The following is an 18,606-nucleotide window of genomic DNA, read 5'->3' on the forward strand; positions in this document are numbered from 1 at the left end:
TCCAATTTCTCAGGTACATTAGTTATCTAGGGATCCTGTAACAAAATGTCACAGACAAAATAGCTTACACAACAGAAATTTATTTTGCCACTGGTCTGGAACTCGAGAAGTATAAGATCAAGGAGTGTGGCAGAACTACTTTTTCTTGAGGCCTTTATCTTGGTTTAAAGAAGTCTTCTTCCTCCCATTGTCCTCAGATGACCTTTCTCTGTTCTTTCTTGGTGTTTCTCATAAGGACTCCAGTCTTGTTGGATTAGGGTTCTACCCTAACAGCCTGATTTAATCAGAGATGCAAATTTAGTTACAATGAACATTAGGACTTGCATTAGTCAGGGTCGTGCAGAAAAATAGAATCATCAAGTTGCTTAGCTACAGATATATGTGAGGGATTTTTTTTGTGTTGTTGTTGTTGAGGTGTAGGTGTTTCTGTGTGTATATGCTTGTAGATGCGCATGCTGTAGAGGTCAAAGGTCGAATTTAGGTGCTTTCTTCAATAGCCCTACATACACCTCATGTTTTGGTCTCTCACTGACCATGGAGCTCATTGATTCACCTAGACTCGCTGATAAGCAAGCCACATAGATCCCCTCCCTCTGTTTCCCCAATGCTAAGATTACAGGAGTCCATTGTCATGCCCAGCTTTTACATGGGGTTAGGGGTTGAAAGTTGGTCCTTTCGCTTTCCCAGCAACAACTTTACCAACTAAATCATCTTCCTGTTCTAGAGGGTTATTTTTTTGTTTTGTTTTGTTTTTTGTTTTTTTAAAATGAGAATGGACTTAAGAAATCATGGTGTCTGAGAAATCTCATGATATAGTCTGGAGAATTGGCAACATCAGTGTCACAGCTCAGGTGAAACCAAAAGTCCCGAGAGCTTTGTGGGTGCTTGTGAAAGTTTAGGAGTGTGGAGAATGAAAAACATGAAAATCTGATGTCCAAGGGCAGAAAAAATCGGGGGTCCAAGTTTTAGAAAAGAAAATGAATGCTGTCTTTTTGTCCTATCTAGTTCCTCAGCAGAGTGGGTGGTACTCAGTTGAGTTGGTTAAGGACAGTGTGATTTGAATAAGGATGGCCTCCGTTGGTGCATGTATTTGAATGCTTAGTCCCTAGTTAGTGGAACTATTTGGGGAAGGATTAGGAGGTGTGGCCTTGCTGGTTAATTTTGCCAAATACAAATAGACTAGATATTATAAATAGACTATATATTGTAACCGTAATTCTTACTTGATAATTGTTTTGTTATATGTAATTTTACTATATTAAAGTTAAAACCTTCCTCTTTAAAAAAAAAGAAAGAAAGAAAAAGGGAACTGCTATGGATATGACTCTGTATGCTATAAATATGTTGCTCTGGTTTGGTTGATAAAAAAAATGCTGATTGGCCATTAGCCAGGCAAGAAGTATAGTATAGGTGGGACAAACAAAAAAGAAAATTCTAGAAAAAGGAAGGCTGAGTGAGTAGACACTGCCAGCCACCACCATGAGAAGCATGATGTGAAAGTACCGGTAAGCCACAAGTCATGTGGCAACTTATAGATTGATAGAAATGGGTTAATTTAAAATATAAGAACTAAATAACAAAAATTCTGAGCCATTAGGCCAAACAGTTTAAATAATATAAGTGTCTGTGTATTTATTTGGGTCTGAATGGCTGTGGGCCTGGGCAGGACTGGAGATAACTCCATCAACAGGAAGGATTATGAAATGTGGCCTTGTTGTAGTAGGTATGGCCTTGTTGGAGAAGATGTGCCACAGGAGGTAGGCTTTGAAGGTTCAAAAGCCCATGCCAAGCCCATGCCAAGCCCAGTGTCACTCTTTCCTCCTCCTATCTGTGGATCAGCATATAAAGTTCTCAACTGCTCTAGAGCCATACTGTCTGTTTCTCACCATGATGATCATGGACTAATGCTCATAAAACAGTAAACAAACCCCAATTAAATGCTTTGTTTTATAGTAGTTGCTTTGGTCATGTTGTCTCTTCACAGTAATAAAGCAGTAATGAAGACAGGCAGATTTTCCTTAGACCACTGGATCAAATACTGGTCTCTGGGATCAAATACCCTCAGATGTAACCAGAAGTGGTATTTTTTCAGCTAATTGGGTATCATTTAACCTAAGAGAGGCGACTCCTGAAATTAATCTTCATAGGGTGCCAGTATATATATTTAAAAGGGAACACAATATAGTAAGTAGCAATGATGAATCCATACGTGGAAAATAGGCTTTTGTCGAAGCTTGTTGCATTTGGAACCCACCCAAACACATAAGCCCTGTATTCTAATTTTTCTGTGCATTAGTTGTAAGATGCTGCATTTGAAAACCTCTATTAACAATTAAAATTTATGTTTAAAATGGAGACAGTCATACTTCTTTGTAAGAAGTTGTTGAGAGTTAAATTAAGTACTATAAATGAAGATGCCCAGCAAGACACTGAAAATAATTATACACTTTTCTAATAGTTATTCTGTGTCTTCAGTATTTCCCAGACTTCCTTCCCCTCATATTATTTGCATAATCCTATTGGAAAGAATTGGGTCTGACTTCATTATTCTGCAAAGATAACATCATGGGCATTCAGAGCCCCTGCCATAAGCATCTTCTCATCTTACTCTTATAATATCACATGGTAAACAAGTATTCACAATTAAAGAATTAGCAGAAGCTACAATGCAGACTCCTAGAGAGACCTAAGCTGTTGGTAGACCCCAGCATTGCTCACAGTAGCTCCAAGAAGGTGTGGATGGTTGGTTGTCCCCTCCACAGCTGGACCACTGTGTGTTTGAGAGCTGCAGCATCACCAAAGCCATACTTGGGTAGTGCTATTAGTGTTCATGGGCTGAAACTTCCCAAAGACATGGCACAAAGGATTTTTTTTTTTTTGAAAATACATTTGATTCCATAAAAAAAAAAGTCTGTTTAAACTTTTATGGCTGGTGAAACTCTACCTGGAAGACTTGGTAGAAAATTTAAAATACGTATTGTACAGCAAAAATCATCTGTAAGGGAGAGATGCCACCCAGAGCCACTTCATGCCGAAGTTGGGCTCATCGTTTACCCTTCAGGCTAGAGGTGGTAGTGCATGGAGGAGAAAGGCAAATGAATGGGTGTTTAAGACTAGAGGCAGTTTGACATGCAAAAGAGGGCAGCACACAGCAGCTTGGATGCAATTTCAGGCCTGCCACTGTCCTTGGAGATTTCCTTGTGCCTCCATGCTGTTCAGTTCATCTTCTTCTCACTGCAGGCCTTGACAGGCCATTGTTCATGGAAGACACCTCCAGAGCCAACCTTCAGTATTTACAATGGAAATCTACTCTCTGAGGGAGATACATGTAGAATATAGCACAGCTCTGCTTATTAAAAAACAAATGCTCTTTTCTAAGAGGGTCAGAAACAGTGCCTCTGTTGGCTGTTTGCACACAGACTTGGGCCCTTCCCATGCTTCCTGTGTTGCTTGGGGGGGTTGTGTGGGGTGTTCATTCAGAGTTGTTTACTTTATTACATTATTTACACTTTCAGATTGTTCCAGGCATTAGTTGTTATTATGGCTGAGATTTAATTAGCGTAAACTCCAGTAACAGCTTAATAGAAATTAAATTTTAAGCCGTTTCTCTTTGAGAAATATTAGGATTTATTAGTGTTTCCCCCAGAACTAATTAGTCTGAGGGATGCATTTCAGAGTTAAGTGAGAGAGAGGGGTTTGTTTACTATTGTTTGTAATTATATCCAGCACGTTCCTCCTGTCCCTCTATACTTTCTGTGTCTATTTGGCCCATTAGCCTGGATGTGAGAAGACTTGTATCTTTGCCAAAGGCCTTAGGAAAGCCACCATGGGTCACCGAAAGAGAAATTAACTCCACTGAGAGAAAATGGAGAAGTGGGGAGGCCCAAGAGAAAGGAAATGGTCAAATCACAGCTCAGAAATTAAATTTTAGAAAAAGCAGATACAAAAAAAAGTGTGAAAAGAACATTTTACGCATAAGAAGTATGAAACTACTCTCTCACAGATCTCTAAATTAGCAAAAGGAACTGTGGTGAAGCATTCCCACTGGTGTTGTGGGCCAGGAAATGATAGCACATGCTCTCTGCATCTCCAGATCAGTTTTCTGAAAGAAATGCCTGATCATGTGATTCCCCTGCCCAAGAATAAATAGAGGGAATGAGCCTTGGAGTCAGAGAGTTTATGTCTGTCTTGATTTTTTCCGTTTGGTCTGTTTGGCTTTGAGCAGTTCACTCATCTCCCCTTTCCTTTCCTTCATGTATGACGATGCAATGACGGGCCCTCCCTCAGGGTTGCTGTGTGGGTGAGACGAAATGATGTGAGACCCAGCATGCCAGTATGTGATCAAAGTCAATCTTGACTGCGGAGGGTGGGATCCACAATGAGGGAGAGCATCATCGAAGTGAAGAGATAAACTTCAAAGGGGCTTCTCTGCTGGACAAACTACATTCAGATATTTTCCTGCTTGGCTTCTGCATGTGGTTCTCAATGAAGACTTGGCTAAAAACCATCCGCAATAACCATACTATGGACTGAGCTCTGTGCTGCCTTGAAATTTCCCCATCATCCTAACTTTAACTACAGTATCAAATGGTCCAAGGGAAGGATAAGTCAAAACAAAACAAACAGAAAAGCAAATATTTTATCAGAATAAAACACATATGACCCCCAATCCTATAGCCAAGAGCCCCGTTCCCATTTGAAGCCTGATGAACATGGTCATCACGGTCTCCATTCCTATTTTCTTTCTGAGAAGCCACCAGAACCACCTAGTTAGCTGCAGTATCCTAGGCTTTCTCTAATCTAGTTCCCCAGACCTTTCCAAATTCCTTCCATGTATCAGTTCCAAAGGTTTAAGAATCACGTGGTCAGCTTTCATCACAGCAATTGTCTGTGTTCTTCAGTTCTCATCGCCATAGACAATTTAAGGGAAGACTGGTTTTGGCTTCAGCCCATGCTCATTTGACTCCATCTTAGTTGTCCTTGTGTCACAGTGGGGAGGGAAAATGAGGACAGAGCTGATCATCTCACGATATTGTTGATGCAGAGAAAATGAGAGGAAGGGTTTGAGGATTAGCTAGACCCTTTAAAAACACACCCCCAGTGACCAACTTCCTTCTACTAGGCCTCACTTCTAAATAATCCATTAAGCTATGAAGTCATCAACGACAGTAACCCATTGACCAAGTTAGTACTCTCATGATCCGACTATTTCTCAATACCACAAACTGGAGACCAAGCCTTGAATACATGTGATCTTCTTGAGGGACTATATGATACCCAAACTAACAAAGTGTTAAAACTCACCAAGCAGAGTACCCTAAGTTTCCTGTGCATAAACTGAAATTTGATGAGATAACTCATTAGTATGATTCTACTTAAAAATGTTTTTGTTTTATCCATTCCATTTTTAACCTCAGTGCTGTGTTTTCGGAATACAAAAAAGCCACCAACAGGATACTTCAAATATTAGTAAAATAAATGATGTTTACAGGTACCCAAATGGAAAAAAAATATTTTCCCAACATTTTGTTTGTTTCAATATAATTCTTGACACCAGACCTATACTATACATTTTGTAAGAAAATTCAAATGAAGCAGATGGTTGAAGACTTAAAAGATTCAGCTAATCTCCAAGTAAACATTTTCTTCTTGCTACAGGCCATCTTCAATATTTCTTGGAAGCATCACAGGGAAATCTTTCTAGCTGGTATCAGCTATGCTCAGTTTTTCATCGATGAGTCTGACCTTTATGGGAAAAGTTCAAAGAGAATTTTGATGTCAACATAACACCTTCTTTAAATAAAAGATGGGTGACTGCCACTTATAATGTGATAGCTTCCCCCATTTGTAGAAGGCATTAGTTTCCAAATCTGTGCCCGACCTCCTCTTCAGAGGTCTGCCAATGCACCAAGTTAGGGAGAGTGTTTTCTGAAAAACAGAGTAAATAGCTTGTGTTTAGTAAATGACCTAAATTATTAAATGGGCATTGGCGTTTTTGAAGAATTAAATTTACCTCACGTGAACGAGTGAGTAATTTTCGTTCCACAGGTCATTTCCTCAGTCCTAAACTCAGCTGGTCTATGATAACACAGGTCAATTGTTCCTGATGGAGGAGAGTTGGGATTTTAAAACTGATCTCTCAGCCATTCATGGGCTTCTATAATACAGTACGTCAATGCATAAACCAACAAATACGCGCTGAGGTCAGCCCTTGGGGGAGGAGGAAACAGTGTTTGGGAGGATATCAAAATTAGTTCCCATACAATTACTGCATTGTTTTGGTAAAAATGAGTGATCCATTTATTTTAGGAAATCTACTCTACAGACTTCCATGCAATCTTTAATTTGAAGTAAATTGTGAGAGATCCAGCTCCTTCAAATTGTAAAATGTGAAATGGGCTTAAAGGGGTTGAAAGAAACCCATTTTGTTTTTCTCAAATTTTGAGGATGAGCATATTTGAACTAGTAGCTGCTGCCTCCTCCTTGACATTTCCTGTTGCTCCCACCTTTCACAACTTGAGTTTCAGTTAGAAGATATTTTAATGAAAGTTGTTCCTATCTTTACAGTGCTTGAGACATGGTCTATTCTAGGGGCTCTACATAACTACTTGGGTTACCATTACAAACCCTCAATCTGAAGCACATACAAATACTCCTGCTTCAGAGCAGAGGCACAGAAATGTGAAGCCACATATCCTGAGCCACACAGCTTATGAGACTCAAGTGGTCTGGCTCCAGAGACTAAGCTTGCTTCTTTTCAAACTTGACTTCTGTCTGAAAGACCTGAAACCACCTTAATCACTCTACTAGAGTTTTGAGTCAGTGAGTCTGTAGTAGGGCCTGAAGATTTCACATTTTAACAAGTTCCCAGGTGACCCTGGTCTGTGGTATGTGTTGTTATGCCTCTGTAAAAACCCATCAACCAGAGAAAGGATTTTGATGGCAGAAAATCAGTGAAGCCTTTTATGTTGCAGAAGTCCTGACTGTGAAGCCATGGTGGGGGGGTGTGTATGCCTAGAAAAGGATGTACTTACTTCTGTCTGGTTCCTTGGGAGCCTGAGACTAGGAAAAACTTTCTGAGATAGAAGGGATGAAACAGAGTACAGCAGACACTGATGGGTTTCTGAGAGGAGTCTAAACCTGCATTTTCTGGACTCCTTCCCAGGAGAGGCATTGAGGCCAGGCTCTGTAAGCAGACATGTGTTTGCATATGGCTACTCTCTGGCCAATGAAGTGAATAGAAAGGTTCGCATGGTTCTCCTCAGTGCTCCTCAAAATGTGTGAGAGTTTTAACCAACAGTACTCCTTAGAGAAAACATTGTCCATATTTAAGTGGATTTTCTAGGTTTGAACATGTATGACTTCCTTTTTTGTTGTTGTTGTTTTGTTTTGGCCAGGCAGTGCCCATAGCAGCTGCAAAGTCCCAGATTTCCCATTGCTTAGCCTACCAGAGAAGCAACTGCATAGACTCTCTCTGTAGAGAGACTTACATATCATTTCAGAACCTGAGCAAGGGCCCAAAGTAGGAAAATCTTCCTGGCCAGCACTAAGGACCAGGATATGGCTGGAAGAAAGCAATTGGCTTCCTGGGAGTAGACTTGGGGTAAGGCTGATCAGTGTTGCACTGCATGGGCTGGTGGCCAAAACCACTAGAGAGATAAGATGTCTCCTGGATGCTGGGTACCTATCCCGTGCCACCTCTCTTATTTGATAAGAACCATATAACCCTGCTCCTGAAACTCAGAGGCTCCCTTGGCATAAGGAGGTGGGTGAATTATATCCAATATCTTGAGGGTTTCATAAGAATCGCTTGTTATTTCTTGTTTGTGAGTTTGGCTGGTGGTGGGAAATCCATTTGCACAACAAACTGACTGCTGTATAGAAATTTAAGGAATGCTGCTTCAGGGACATCCGTGTCACGCACTAATGAAGAGACTCAGGGGCAGTTTTAAAGCCAGACCATCATGAGTCAATAGAGGTGACCCTGCTAAAGGATGGGTGTCAACAGAAGTCACTGTCGAATTTGGAAATACCGCTTCTGGACTGTAAAGGAAGATGGTTTGAAAAAGAGCAACCATACCCTTTAAATTTACAAGGCTGAAATAAAACAGGTGACTGAAAGGAGACAGGAAGGACAAATGTGGCTCTGGAAGGGTTTATAGATGCAATTTGTCTGCAACTAAGCCTTTCTTTTCTTGGGAAGCAAAGGGAATTCTAGGGCTGTCAGTCCAGACCAGCAAGGCAGTGGGAAGGCACTGCCTAGGTGAAAGAATCCACCATGACCTTCAGTGAAGGAGTTTGGAGCCTGGGTGGAAACCTGTAAAAAGGCCATAAGGTCTCAAATCTGTAAGGCAAAGGCTGACCCTAGCTCCCTTACAGTGTCCTTCCCTACAAAATTCGAACAATATCACACCAAACACATCACATTTTGTTTCTGTTATATATATATATCTTCTAATTATCAGGAATAACACATTTGTCTCAGTGCTGAAAACCAAGTCCTTATGCTTTAAAATAACAAAATAATGCAGATGGCAAAGTGATAGTAAATAGGGGAGCTTTTAATTTAATAAATATTTTTAACTTTTTTCAAATGAGCATCATCATTTCCAATTTTGTTCATCTAGCATGTAAGAAGCACTTTTAAAGGAAGATATTTTGCAGCCTTCTTACAGAAGTGGATATATTGCAGTACAAAAATCCATGTTCTCCTTTCCAAGTAACAGACCTTTGAATTTACTAAGAGTAGAAGTGTACCTAGCCCAAAGTCTGTATTTCTTAATCTCCTTTGCAAATAGGCATATCATTTGACTAGGATCTGGTGGATGTGGTAAGCGGAAGAGTGGTGCCTTGCTTCTAGAAACATCCCTCAGAAGGGCACATGTAGGAGTTTTAGCAAGCTGCAGTTTTGAGATAAAAGTCCACACTTTTGATTGTCTCACATGAAGTGAAAGTTTTCAGGGTTTTCCTAAAAGCCGGGTCTTTATAACTTACTAGAAGGATTCACAGAGCTTGTAGGGTAGAGCTGTTACACTCCCATGGACAGTTAGTACAGGGGAAGGATGCCAATCAACATCACACCAGGCGAGAGGGACACACTGGCCAAGTGCAGGGGACCAGGGGACCGAAACGAGTGAAGCTTCTGTATATTCTCTTCCCATAAACTTGTGGGCCACATCAACACATTCTGGCTCTGATATGGGCTAGTCACACGAAGTACCAGTAACTGGGAAGGGTCACTTGAGCCTTGCAGTCTAGAATTTTTTTACTAGGGTCCATATCCCCAAGTGACTGACCTGTAGTTTCCTGTCTCTCTTATAATTTGAGCTAATGCTTACCATCTTTAGCTCCTCTGGAAATCATGGCTGACATGTTGTGTGGCCTTTACCTTGAATCACATTGATAGATCTTTCAGTGGCGTTTTAGTTATGTTTCCATTGTTGTGCTGAGAAACCATGACCAAGGAAATTTACAGAAGAAAGACTTTACTGCATGTGACAGCAGGCAAGTAAGCATGGTACTGGAGCTGGAGTAGCAGCAGAGAGCTTCTCTCTTGAGATAACCACTAAGCAGAGAGAGGTAACTGGGAATAATGTGGACTTTTGAAACCAAAGCCCACCCCCAGGGACACATTCCTCCAACAAGGCCATACTTCCTAAGCCTTTCCAAACATTTCCACCAAATGTGGACTAAGCATTCAAATATATGGTCCTATGAAGGCTATTCTTGCTCAAACCACTACAAGTGATTGTAGCTGCCTGTCAGAGATGGTCATAATATACAGAGGGTTCCAAAGACAGAGGAACATCTTCCCAGTAGCTGAAAGCAAAGACCAAACATTTCTTTGATAAGTTGGATTATTCACTACAGAGACCCGCATATTTCTCTGTTTCTTTCTCATCCTATTCATGCCAATTTGGAGTGGTAAAGCTCTTACAGTCATCATCCCAGTGAAAAACAATTCTACATCCTAGATTTGCTGGAATGGTCTGAGTAGGAACCGGCATCAATCACTGATGGTTTCATATTGCAGAAGTCACCCACCAGCAGAGACTATTTTATACAAGTGAGAAATGGGAATTTATCTTACTTAAGCCATTTGACTGTTTGTTCCTTGCAATCATTAAATATAATCCTAACTAGAACTGCATGTTCTTGACATTCCAAATTAGAAAGATAATGCCTACACGCTTGCTTTAAAAGTGTGCTTATTTTTAAAACTCACACTAATTGTACGAGATATATGATTCCAATTTTCAACCTTGAGATACACGTTGTTTTTGTGAGAAGTATTTTAATTGCATTTGGAAAGATGGTTCTTTATGAAATCAAAAGTTCTGTGTTCAGGCTGAGTGTCTCCAAGTTTTCATCAGTGTACTCAAAGTCCATTTTTACTTAAGGACATATTTGACTGCTTTAGGGATGCTCAGTGTGGGGAATTTGTACTCTTATCACTAGACTAACATTTCCCATGGTCCTATCACTATGTACTTGCATCATGGTGGCTCCCCTACCCTTCTCATTCCTTATGAGGGGAACCTTTGCTGATAATTGCATTCCCCACAGTCACCTCTTGGTGTGCTTGTTCACTCTGTCCCCATCCAACTGTGTCTTGCTAGCACCATCACTCATAAAACAGAGTTATAATAGCTATAATTCTCCTGCAATCAGTCAATTGCTGCAGTTAACAAATGGTTTATTAGACTGTTAACCTCCATTAGCTGAGGAGTTAGGTCATTAGCTGCCTCTGATAACCATTTCTCAAAGTTTATGACTTAAATAATCATTTAAATACTGACTTTTATTCTTTTATATGGATTGAAACAAAGTTTCAGAAGAACTTAAAATTCAGGGAAAAAATGAGTAATATTCGTTAAGAGTATCTGTAAACTTGAACCCCCAGTTTGTTTCAGGGACCTGACATTTGTTTTAAAACTTTCAGATTAGTGTGATGTTCAGACTCAGTTCTAGGCATCCTCAAGACAGTATTCTCAGTGACAGCAAAGGATTTGGTGGATTAGAGTGTGCAGGTAAATTGTTTTCCTTTTACTTTCTAATTTATTTTTTCCCCTAGAAATGCCAGCAGGTGTATGCTGTAAGCTTTGTAGCCTCAAAGGCCTGTGACTTTTTGTTGTTAAGCAATTGCCTGGCACCTACACAGATGCCCCTTGACTCATGATGGGGTTGCATCTTGCTAAACCCATTATAGATAGAAAATACTGTAAGAGAAAGATGCATTTCATGCTCTTCCTCTAATGAGTATAATTTCTTAGCAATACTGCACTCTGTAGAGTACTAGATGTTTTCCTTTCTTCAATGTTGTAGCTCATTACTGCCCCACACCACAAGACAGTATTATACTGCTGTGTGTGAGAAGACCTCCTGGAAAGATACAACAGACAAGTCTACTCACCCCAGATAGGGAGTCTATGCTAGACCAAAGTAGCGATAGCATCAAAATCCAACTTGCTGAACCATTGAGTTTTATTGGGCTTACTTACAGGAATATGGGTGAAGGGTTACTTACAGGAGCAGAATCGACTCAAAGACAGCTGTGTCACCAAACCGCAGCCCAGCATGGTGACAGCATACAAAAGCTGGGAACATGGAGGACACTGCCCAGACTGCAAGCAGCTCAACAAGTTAGAGAGTGTCCTTTCCAGGTGACTCGGTTGGTCTAAACCTTATCTAGGCAGTTCAGTTGGTTGCTGCTTCTTCCAGGCTTCTGGACTGGTCTTGGAGTCTTCTTGGCAGCTTGACTTGACCGAGAGTGACTCTCAGCCCTCTATGATTTATTCTGGGAGGGAGGATCTAGTGAATCTGGTTCATTTCAGGAGTCTTTCTGAAGCTATTTTGAGATGTTTAACTTCTGGCTAAAGGCGATTCCCTGCAGCATGGAATGTCAATCTTGAGGAAACTTCTCTACAACAACTGCATGTTGCTACCTCAGGAAGAAATTTAAATTTCAAATTCTAATAATGCTTCTCACTGAGAACATAAGGATTTTCCACCACTACACAGGAAAAATAAAGTATAATCCTAAATTGAATCATTGTGAACTAGAGCCTATCAGTACTTATTAATAGTTTCTATGGTAAGAAGTGAAATCTAAGTCAGGCCTAGTGGTGCAGACCTATAATCTCAATACTGACTCAAGAGGATGAGGCAGGAGGATCCCAAGTTCAAGGTTCACTTGGGTACAGAGTCAGTTCAAGTCCAGCCTGGGTAACTTAGTGAGACTTTGTCTCAAAGAATACAAAGCAAAAACAAAGCTGGGATATAGCTTGGTGGTAGATGGCTGCCTAACATTTATGAGGCCTTAGGTTCAATTTTCAATATTGCAGAAACATAACAAGACAAGAGAAAGAAAAGAAAAGAAGAAAAGGCAATTATAAGAGTGAAGAGAATAACCAAGTCTAATCTCTATTCAGGATAAATCCTAAAAAAAATAAGGGATTGAGATTCCCAGTATTGTGTTTTGAAAAAAAATGGCCCCCAAAGGGAGTGGAACTACTAGGAGGCATGGCCTTGTTGGAGCAAAAGTAGTCATGTTGGAGGAAGTGTGTCACTGTGGAGGTGGGCTTTGAGGCTCAAGCCATGCCCAATGAGTCAATTCACTTCTTGTTGTTTGCAAGGCCTAGAACCCTCAGCCCCTTCTACAGCACCATCTCCCACCATGATGACAATGGACTAAACCTCTGAAACTGTGAGCCACCCCATTCAAATGTTTTCCTTTATAAGAGTTGCCATGATCATAGTGTCCCTACTAAGACAGCAAGGTTGATCTGTCACAACACTCCACCCCAACCTTACTGGTTTTCTGTTATCTATACAATGAAGATTTTATGGATAGAAAAGGAGGTAGGTTAGGGTTACCAACTCATGGATTGGTAGTTTTCATATTTATGAGGTAGATATTAACATTTTTATTTTTAGATATTTTGAGAATGAAATGAAATAGCACATATGAAACATTCATGAATGGAGTGAGAGATAAAAATGCCATTTTATTTCTGTACTGAAATATGTCCAGAAGTGTAGAAAGGCTTATTTTCTCATTTAATCATTTAAATATTTCAATTGTGTAAACCATATACAAATTTGCCATGGAACTATGAAATCTACTTTCATTTTTAAGGTGGACTGCAGTCAGGTTTGCTTTAATTGACTTGGCTCATGTGCAAAAATTTATGCATTAAAGGAAATGATCATGAATCATTTCTTATTCCTTACTCTGCCTGGCACTATGCCTACTACACATTAGAATAAATATTTGTTAAATTCTTCAAATAGACTGGGATTAAAAATGTATCTTTTTTGTGACCCCCCTCTTGATGATATGCTTAGCAATTGTGTTTATTTACTTGTTTATTTTAACTCTTTGTTGCATTAGCTCTTTGGATTTATTGTTAGGTCACAGACAGGACAGTATATTTCTCCTCGTATCCACTGCATTTCCTAGCACTATGCCTTGACTATAATGCAGCCTTACCCCTCAAAGCTACAAAATAGAATGCTAGATTAGTTTCTTATTATTGCTGGAACAGCAGTAATAAGAAATCTGGGAGGTGGTAGAAACTTCAGGAGATGGTGGAAGAAGTAGATTAGCAGGGTGTGCCTTTGAAAGTTTTGCCTATTATTCTCTCTGCTTCCTGTCCACTGTGAAGTGAGTGGCTCCATATGCTATGATGTTCTTTCTCACCACAGACTGAAAATCAAATGAACCAAGACCTATGGGCTGCACTTTCTCAAGCCATGAGTTGAGATGAGTAATACCTCCATGAAGTTGACTTTCTGTGTCATTTTGGGCATAACAATGAAATCTGACTAATACTCCTACCAGTACACACCTGTAGTAGTTTCAGCCCCATGTAGGCTCCATGTATGCAGGTGGCTATATCTCTGGATGGTTTGGCAACTTGGATTTTAGGGTAGCAGTTTCACCTTGCAGCCTTATGTATCTAAGCAAAGGAAATGACTTGAATTTTTACAGCTTTTTCATATAAGGATGGGTGGGACAGCGTGTAAGGCTTTATATGTCAGAGCTAAAAGTATATGCCCTTTTGCAATAGGACAATTTGCTGCAGAAACTAATTGAAAATGAATTAAAGTTTGATTTATCAGATGAAGCCAAAGTCTAAAGAATTGAGTTAATTTTTTAAAATGTCATTATTCATTTCAAGTATTCAATGTCCAGATCACCTCCTCACTGCCCAAATGACTTTAAGTGAATGCCAATTTATTTAATAGTCTTTGAGATGAAAAGGAGGTTTTTACTGCTGAAAAGGCTGGAAACTGATGTGTGTTATATTGATGTGGTGAAAAATACATCAGTATATGTTTTTATAATAATGGGGCAAAAAAACTGCTTTAAAATCACATGCTTATGTTATTTAATATGAATACTTTTTGGACTTACCTATCTGTGGGATGTTTCCATATTATTACATAATAACATTTGTAATAGACTAAATAATGACCCTAAAGTCCCCACTTTCTGATACCCAGGATTTATTAATATGTCCTTACTGATATGGGGTATATTGCAGACAGTTCAGGTTTTGGGGATATGGAAGTCATACTTAATTAACTGGCTAGGCCCAATCTAATCACAGGAGTCCCCCAGAGTGGAGAAGATCTTCAGAAGTGGAGAGAAGACAGAAGATAGGAAGAGATTTGAAGATGTTGTATTCTTTCTGTCTCTGAGGGTGGAAGAGACCACAAGCCAAATCAGACTGGAGAAATAGGTGAAAATGAATTCTCTGTGATCAACAGCAAAATAAATAAATTGCTTTTCTCACACTTATGGCTTGGAAAATAAAATTCAAATCTTTAAATTCCCAGTTGCCGAAATGAATAACAATAATTACAGGAAGCCAGATACATAATGGTCATTCTAATTACCATGTTTTTGCTTTTGCAATATAATTAGTCTTATGCTATTATTATTATTTTTTTTTTTTTGAAAAGTGTGAAGGAAGGACTTTCCCAGCTGGTTTCAGGCCTTGCATATTCTGAGGATAATTACATCTTGTAAGCAACAATGTCCAGAATATAAGAAAAGGAGGACTAAATGCTGAGTCTCTTGCGCTGAAAAGGGAATCCGATGACAGGTTTGCTGAAGTTGGCTCTCAAGGCCTTTGTCAGCTACTGAGCCAGTGGAGGAAAAAATAAACTCTTCACTGTTTTTGTCATTGGCAAGGATGACTGGCCATGCTGGCAGATGTGCCTTCCCACATGTGTGCTATACTTTCTCAACCCTGGTCTAGGTTAAAGCTTAACACTGGGGGCAATGACACCCTAAGTAGTTATTAAGCACAAGGCTATGGATTCCTCTACCAAGATTACCCATCCTTCATTGTCAGCTAGAGTTTATGGCTGGTCTCAATATTGTTCTAAACTAAATACATAAAGAGTCACCACTGTCTCAGTCAGATCATTGACAAGACTACAGAGAGGCAATGAAGGGGCTTGCTGCAGGATAACTCTGACCATAAAGGAACGGCAATAGTCCACTTTTATTAAGTAAGAAGCCAATTGCACAGTATGACACTATGAGACATCCTTTCTGATCACAGTCTGAGGGCAATTAGGATGGGTTGCAAGCTCTAGGAGGGGTCTTACTTGCCTTTTTTTTTTTTTTTTACTGTGTACTGTGATTGCATTTACAATTTGCTAGATGCATATAGGGCTTTGAGATAAGGCCCCATGGCAGCAGTTTCTGGAAGCTAATTAAGTATTGCATAGAAAATTATATCCCTTTATCTGCCTTAAATTTGTTGCCCATTAATTTGGAGCAGCCCCTGTTTCTGATGTGATGGGATAGTGCAATTAGACATAATTTATAGCTCACTTCTGTACCATTTATTGCTTTATGGTTTGGGAAGGATACAGCTTCCAGTTGTTAATGAGGTCCCCTCCTGAAGCCAGGGGATAACAAGATGAAAATGTTTTTCCATTTGTTCTGTGCTTCAGTGACAGCAGAATCAAAGCCTTCATTTGGATCCCCCTCATTATCTTCATAGCATTCTTGGCATGCAAAGGGCAGAGGTCCATAGGTCTCTTTTACAAGTCATGATTCTCTCTAACAGAGAAGTCTCCTTGCCTGACCATTGTGATCAAGCCAGCCCCTTAGAACCTGGGTTTACATAGGTTTTTCTGTACCTTCTCTCTTCTCAAGACTTGGCTCCCTTGTGTTCTTAAACTTGGAGTCCCCTTTTCAACAGAGAATTTGGAAACCAGGTGAAAGAAGTGATAAAGGTAGAGAGCAGCTCTCTGTGGGGGTATCCTCCTTGTTTTAAAAGGAAAACATATTCAGAAGCTTCTTCTAGACCATCTCTAATTCAGAACTCCCATTAAAATGCATTAACTTTCAAATGGCTGCAAAAGTACTAAGACTGGCTTAACCTAATTGTGATTCTTCATTGGATCCGGTACATTACCATTGGACAAGATAGAGGTCCTCATCTCATGGAAGGATGGGAATAGATTCTGATGGATGGGTATCTATAATTTGTGGCTATGGTTACTTCCTTCTCATGGTTCCTTTGCCATATCCTGCAGCCTCTTTGTCCTCTAAGTTGTCATAGTTTCTTATCCAGGAGTCTAGCTATCAGGATCCCTGAAGGTTTTGTTTTTCCTCGGTTTGCCTCTGCTCAAGTGAAGTAGTATTCTACACAAAAATAAAGGGAATCTTTTCCCAGAATACTTTGATATATCCATGTCCCTAAGATTCTGCATTCAAACAGCCCTTTCCACAATGTCTGCAGCTCATTTCTCCATGGATGCTTATCCAGGTCCTGGAGTTGGCCTTGGGAGTAGACTCCAGTGCCTTCTCAGACTACCCTCCTGGCAGGAGATACTTCATTTACACAAATCCCATTTTAGGTGCCAGGGAGCAAGGTGCAACTTGGACAGTAGCTATCAACAAAACACTACTAGAGCTGGAGTTGTGGTTTTGAAGAGAGAAGACTTTATTTAAGGTTAATAAGATAGAAGACTATTTCAAAAATATTTTACTTGAGGAAAAACATTCAAATCACTTTTTTTTTTGTGGTTCGGGGGTATGGGGAAGGACACGCTAGTTTGTTTCAGGCAATAAACTTGGAATGTAATTGAGACAGGCCCCAGGAAAACCATCTAGGTGTGGAAACTGGTCAGGCTGATCAGGATAAGGCACTCTTCTTATTTAAACCATGTTTCAGGTGCTATGAGGAAAATTAGGCAGGCAAAACACAATTGTGATGATGGGCAGATGAATCAGAATTATCAAATATGAACTACATATCTGTGGAACTTCTCAAGGACAGGTGGAAGCGAAGGTAAGCAAATACACAGGAAAAAATAAATGTGTTACTGGAATCATACCTTGCTACCAATATGTTTGCTGATAACATGAATGTGTGGACTGAATTATCAGTGTCAAAGGGTCTTGATTGTAGATAACAGCTTAGATCTCCCATATTTCTAGTCTCACCCTCTCCCAGCCACAGAGCATCCCAGTGTCGTTACAGCCCTGCTACTGTGAGGATGCTGTATGTTTGGGGGGGGGCATTTGACTGTTGATTGTAGTTCTATTAAGTCACTGAATTTGTTCCATTTGGAACAGAAATGAAGTAGTGTGATGTGGTATCTGTGACCTAGAAAGACACCCACTGATCCTGACAGGCATAACGAGCGAATTAGACTTCATAGGCAAATATTGAGCACAAGCCTTCTGAAGTGTCTTAAGCTAATCAGAGTTTCTATAAGTCAGGAGCACAAACAAAATGAAGGATGAAGTGGAGTTGGGAATGATAGTCTGATATACGAAAACCAAGCGTAAGTATAGGAGTTAGCTAAAATAAAGAGGTTGTATTTCATTGTATGCATGTATGAAATTCTCAAGAAAAAATGATTACATTAAAATATGCTAAACTGTGTGGTGGCTTTAACAATATACAAGCTTATTTGTAGGTCATATTTTAGATTGCAGAAGGCAGGACCTTGAAAGAAGAGGCCTTTCTTACAACCAAAGTACATATTTTCTCTATCTGTTGATTTCTTATATAGAATCATGCATTATTTGCTTATATGTGTACAAGTATGTACAGATGCACATGAATGTGTGTGTACATGCATACAGAAGCCAGAGGTCAACCTCGCATGTCTTCCTTTATCACATTCTACCTTGGTTTTTGAAAGACTGTCTTTCAGTGACCCTGGAGCTTACTAGGTAGTCTAGACTGGCTGGCCAGAGATCACCTGTCTCTGCCTTGCTAGGGAGGGATTATGGATACCAGCTGCAATGCCTGACTTTTTATGAAGGTGTTCGGGATCCACATTCAGGCTCTTCTTGCATAGCAAGCAGTTGTTTGCTCAAGCCATCTCCTCAACCCTACTCTTTCCTTACTATGTCTGGTTTATTCCATATATCATGCTTTAAAGGTTCATCCTTATTATAATAGATATCAGACTGTACACTTTAATGTTTCACTCTGTTGATAGACATATGGGCTTTCCCCACATTTTGGCTAAAGTGAATATGTAGAAATATTGGCTCATCTGAGTTCCTGCTGTCAGTTCTCTTGGGGTGTTTACCTGGGAGTGGAATTTCTAGGTTATGTG

Source organism: Peromyscus californicus, unplaced genomic scaffold (genome assembly GCF_007827085.1).
Source record: "Peromyscus californicus insignis strain IS unplaced genomic scaffold, ASM782708v3 Scaffold_15__1_contigs__length_86483966, whole genome shotgun sequence".
Lineage (NCBI taxonomy): Eukaryota > Metazoa > Chordata > Mammalia > Rodentia > Cricetidae > Peromyscus > Peromyscus californicus.